This window comes from Cebidichthys violaceus, unplaced genomic scaffold (genome assembly GCF_023349555.1).
Source record: "Cebidichthys violaceus isolate CVI_PGR_0920_01 unplaced genomic scaffold, fCebVio1.0.p SCAF_21, whole genome shotgun sequence".
In the NCBI taxonomy this organism is placed as follows: Eukaryota; Metazoa; Chordata; class Actinopteri; order Perciformes; family Stichaeidae; genus Cebidichthys; species Cebidichthys violaceus.
In genome coordinates, this window is record NW_027176384.1 from 8,795,113 (window position 1) to 8,801,293 (window position 6,181).

Below are 6,181 nucleotides of genomic sequence, written 5' to 3' on the forward strand. Positions count from 1 at the left end.
CAATGACTTTGTTACCACAATCACTATAACCAAACCAGTATTTATAGCTTTTATTTTATTCAAAAGTAAAATCTAAATCTCACTCAATTACGAGTAAAAGTGTCTTACATAAAAGCACATAAGTATTGTCAGCAAAATATCATTAAAGCATCAAAAGAACCCACTATAAAGAAATGCGACGATTAAGCTTTTGAAAAGTTATATATTACATTATTGTTACTGATGTAATAACATGTATGCAGCATTTTAATGTTGTTGCTGATGGAGGTGGTTTTTGGTAGTTTCATCTATAGATATTAATCATATCTGATATGTTGATTATAAGTTTTGTTTATAAAATGATGCGATGCAACTCCAGCTGCTTTTTTCATCCATAAATGGATGAAAAAATAACAATATTTCCCTTTTAAAGTGTAGTTGAGTAGACATTTCAAGTAGGGGAAAATGAAAATACTCAACTACAACATTGTACTTGTTTAAGACCTGAATAAGACCCCAATAAAGCTGATTCTGATTCTGAAGTAGTAAAAGTACTATGAAGCCTAGTGAAACACAAAACCGAGGTAAAACAGATTATGATCATAATATAAAATAATGCATTGTTATAGATTAAATATACAACTGTATATCACCTTTACCCTTCCATACATGTTAATTCCTCCATAATGATATACAGTAATATAACATATATAATGATTAAAACAGCATGAAAGGGGACGTTCTGCATAACACTTATATTTATATATTTTGTTGATACATTTTTCTGCAGGTCTTTTACTCATAATAGAGTATTTTATTTTAGAGGTTTGTACTGCTACTTTTACTTAATAATAAGTCAGAATACCACTGCGTTTAACCCTGAGAAGCTTCAACCTTCATGGATGACGAGTGTGTGTGTGTGTGTGTGTGTGTGTGTGTGTGTGTGTGTGTGTGTGTGTGTGTGTGTGTGTGTGTGTGTGTGTGCGTGTGTGTGTATTCATCGCCCTGAGGCCCATGCGGTTGTACCTTCAGGAGGTATTTTAAAGTCTTGTGGGATGCAGGTGTAGCGCTGCATGCTGGTTAATGGGGGCTGGTGGCACTCACAGTGTAGATCCTATCAGTGCAAGTTTCTATAAGACAACAACACGTTAAAGTCTGTCGTGTGGATGTTGTGTGAGTACACAGGAGAGGGAATCTTGTGAAATAGATTATTGAGTGTCGTTATTATTACACAATTTGAATCCCTGTGTAAATATCATAGCGATTTCACATCAAACATTTCTATGAGAGAATAAAGGAGGGAGGAGTTGCCTCTCATTCGGGAAATAGCGCCTGAAGGAGGACTTTTAATCTCAACACACGAAACCTGACTGCATGTGAAGAATCCCTCTCATGTACTGATTAGTGGGGAACTGATCCATACAAGCCTTGTTAAACCCCCGCTGAACAGTGTGGTAATATGTGCTTTTATGTGTGTGTGTGTGTGTGTGTGTGTGTGTGTGTGTGTGTGTGTGTGTGTGTGTCAGAGGACCAGAGGGTGTGTGTGTGTGTGTGTGTGTGTGTGTGTGTGTGTGTGTGTGTGTGTGAGAGAGATTAAGGGGCGTTTTTGAGTGACTTACAGAAAGAGGTATGTGATGATGTGCCATGCGATTCCTGTGAATAACCTCTAATGTTTTTCTCCCTCCATGTCCCCGGGCCTTCACCGCCATCATGTCCACACACGCTAACTCTCTCTCCCTCCCTCTCTCCCCCCCTGTCCTCTTTTCATCTGCACTCTCTCTCATGAAAACACTTTTTTTTTCTTCTGTTACAATACTTCTGAGGACCTCGTGTTGCTTCAATAACTTCTATCTTTAAAGCTGCATTAAGCATTTTTTAGTTTGACATTGAATAAAAACAAAATACACATATTTATCACAGCTCAACTTTGCTTTAGTGCTTCTTTTAGCTCATTGTTTTGGTTTTACAGCACATTTAAAGTAAGGTTCAATGTCACTTTCCTCATGATTCCTTGTTTTCGGCAGACAAGCTGATAAAAGCCAGAGAACGCTACCCACCCAGCCCCAAACAATAAACAGATAAAGTTTGCTACAAGCAATCTTCTGCTTTTGCAAATGTTTTATTGGGAGGAAATTAACCAATTGAGTTTGTTTGACCTTTATTCCCTAACAAACATAACTTTTGTTTGTTTACTAGAAAACTCTCTCTCTCTCTCTCTCTCTCTCTCTCTCAATATATATAGAGAGAGAGTTTTTCTGTATTCTTGACGTCACTGTGAAGAAATAGCCAGGCTCATAAAATCACAATTTGGTAAATTTTCTCCCCGTTTTTTCAAAGGATTAAAACCAAATGAGATGCATCAATTAGTGAGCTTTAGAGGTGTTAGTAGTTGTTGGACTTTGTTAGTCAGGCTAGCTGATTCCCCTTGTTTCAAGCTAAACAGCTGCTGGCAGTATTTACTGTGCAAAAGAGATATTGATCTTCTCGCATCTTTCTGCAAGAAAACAAAAAATTCCCAAAATACCAAACTGTTACTTTAACATTTGTTGATGTCATGGGGCAGCAATAACATTTTATTATTAAATAAATTGCGACTGAACAAATGCATCAATCATCTGATTAAAATAAATCCTCGTCTGTACTTGTCTAACCATAAAAACAAAGCCTTTTGCAATAAAGGGTTTGTCACCTGAACCTCACAAGAATAGAAATTGATAAACGCAGACATGCAGCTTTGCAACCTGTTTTCATTGCCGGCGGTTTGATAATGTCAGTGAAAGGAAGCCATTCCGATGAAAACACAGATGCTTTGCCTGTAAACAAACACGTCTCCGGCTGCTCTGGTCGGTGAGGCCGCGTGTTAATGACAGCCTGTGATGTTTTAATCTGTTTTTTTGTTTTGTGTCCTGACTTGTCACGATGGCCTGTTCTGCCTCCCAAAACCGTCTGTTGTCACGTTGATGCGTGGGCTCGTCCATAATAACGCGATGACATCAGATTCCTTGTTTTCATGGCTGTATAATAATCAGCAGTAGCGTCTCTATCACTCTGCTATGTCAACACCGCCCTCCCTGTTCTGGCTTGCTCCGGTGATCTGCAGGTATAGAGAAACATTCCTGATGTGTGTGTGTGTGTGTGTGTGTGTGTGTGTGTGTGTGTGTGTGTGTGTGTGTGTGTGTGTGTGTGTGTGTGTGTTTTGTGTGCAATTAAGAAAAAGAACATGTGCACGGTTTCTGAGGACAGGGCTGGATATTTTCAGCTGAAGGACGTCTCTTTCATTCTGGTTTTATGCCATAATCTTCTCATTTCCTCTGTAAGTGAATCACAGCTGATGGGATAATACTGACCACATGACTCACTTATCCAGCACACACTTCCTCTCCCTGAGAAGAAATCCCCTCTCTCCATATTTATTTCCCTCCCTCCGGCTTCCCTCGGGACCTCTGGGTGCTTGTAGCTGTGTGACACCCATAGAGCAGGCCAGTCTGTCTGTCTCAGGGTGATGGGGTGCTGCCGAAGAGAAGGCATTGTGACTCCCAGGGAGAGGAGTGGAAGGTGTGTGTGTGTGTGTGTGTGTGTGTGGGGGGGGGGGGGGGGGGGGGGGGGGGGGTTATTGTCCCCGAGCCTGCGGGAGCTGCCATGCACTCCGCGGCCAATAGCAACACAAGAATGCTGACGGGACAAAGGCCATAACTCCATTCTATAGCAACACAAGCGGGGCATTGTGCTCACACAGGCACACACACACACACACACACACACACACATGCATGTATTCGTCATTACTACAATAACACACACACACACATACGCTGTACTGGAGCAAACTATGCATCTGTGCAAGCGTGCCAAACACTCATTCATCAACTAGTTTCCCACACCATGCAACACCCCCCCCCCACAGGACATCTCCATCACGGGCTGAGAATGGCCAGTCAATCTGGGGACAATGAGTGGGGGGGGGGGGGGGGGGGGGGGGGGGGCGAGCAAGTGAGACAGTGTGAGAGAGACAGTGAGAAAGAGAGAGAGAGAGAGAGGGGAGATCCGTGGTTCATGTGTTTGTGGCTCCCTGTTGAGTCTACGCTTCAAGGCCAGTTCCCACATAAAACACCTCCTTCCTCCGACTGACCTGAAGGTCTGCATGTTCGTTGAAGAAGTACTCAAGTACTTTACTTCAGTAAAAGTACCCGAGGAGGAAAAATTAACGAAAGTCCCGCAACCTCCTACATGAGGTGCAGAAGTATTAGCAGAAACAAATGTGTGCTTAATATGTTGTGTTTTAGTGAACCATTTTTTGCACATGCAAACCATCTATTTCTGTTTCTACAGTTTGAGCTGGTCCAGGCCAGTGGTTCCCAACCTACAGGTCGAGCCCCTTCCGAAAGGTCACCAGAGAGATATGAGAAGGAAGGAGAAGAAGGAAAAACAAAGGTCTGTGACACAAGTATGTTTTTGAATATTTCGCTAATAGAATAATCTTTGTCCCAAATTTGACCTATTTGGGCCTCAAATAGTATTGAAATGTCTCTTTGGATGAGCTGCTAACAACTCAGATATCTTTTTATGCACATTTCCAATTTGAAACACCAGAAATTTGTAAGAAAAAAATGCGGAAAATGTAACACAGTGCAACAGAAATGGACCTAGTGAATTAATCGAGACGTCAATGAAGAGTGTGACTTAAAAATGCACTGAAGAGATGAAAACATCAGATCTATGTGGATTAATACATAAAACAAACATAAATGCCACAGTCTTATCTTGTTTTCCACATTGACATCCATCATTTGAGGTTTGACTGACTTTCAATTCTTCTTTGTTTGCATTGATTGGATGGCACTGGTGGATTACTGTTAATCTTGATGCTCCAACACCTAATAAGTGGATGGAAACACTCATTTTGTTTGCCTACTTTGTAAGTGGTCACAATCCAAAAAGATTGGGAACCACTGGATAGATTTGAACAATGCATTGTACTTTATCCATAAAATGGAAGCACAAGTACGTAAAGTACAGTACTTGATTAAAATGTACTTAGTTACTTCCCACCTCTGACACGGAGGCATTCCTTCCAGTCACATTCCTCTTCCCGTTTGCACTCGCTCACCCCTTCCCCTGCTGTCTGGAAGCAGCCTGGCGGGAACGAGGAGGAGCCGTGACCCCTCTGCCACTAATCTGTGAATGAGGAAACGTGGGTACAAGAGGCTATCCGGGGAAAAAAAATCCCAAAACCCATCCACTCCGGCTCACCTCTCGCTGAGGAGGCTAGGCCGGCAGACAGGTGAGTGACCTCTGACCCGGCCTGCCGCGGAGGGCTGCTCGACGCGCCAGGAATGTGTCCACACCTCTCGGCCAACCGCGTCACGGTGAGTGGGCGAGGAGGCAGTGGAAGACACGCAGGCCGTCTAAACCCAAACGGAGTGTGTGTGTGTGCACGCATGCCCCGGCCTCTCTGTTATGGTCTACATTCTGTGGCACTGTGTGAATGTAGGGGAGAGTGTTTTGGGAGCGAGATTGATGGATGACTTAATCTGAAGGGACACGGGCAGAGTGTGTGTGTGTGTGTGTGTGTGTGTGTGTGTGTGTGTGTGTGTGTGTGTGTGTGTGTGTGTGTGTGTGTGAAAGAGAGCCGGGTGATAAGGATATTTTTGTATTTCAAGGCCTGGGCAGTTATATCAACTATTCCTGAGAGTTCATCTGGGAAGAGAGTGTTTCTGGGAACATAGTTTCAAAGACAGAGAACTGCAAAATATTTAAATCCTGGTGAAATGAAAAGTAAATGTTCCCGTGTCTCTAGTTAATTGTTCATTTATCTCTTGTTATATGCCAAATTTATTTAAAAAAAAAAAAAAATCGTTTAAATCCCTCTCATAACTGTGCACCGCTCAACTATTTTGTGTCACAGTAGAGAAGCTGAGACTTTAAAGGAAAAGTTATTACAACTTGGGTCTAATTTCAGTGGTTTTGTCCATTGTTTGTTTTGTTTTATGTCGTACTCCCCAAGTTAATGCTTATTATGGAACGTAGCAACACTGCTAAAATGAAGAACGAGCGGTCGGTGTTAAACAAACTTTTTTTTTTTTGGAAGAAGGCGGATGTAACACATGGGGTAGTTAAGCTAGCATTACTGCGAGCAAGCTAATCTGCTAGCTTGTATGCTATGTTTACTCCCTGCGCATCACTAATGGCTGTGTGAGCTACT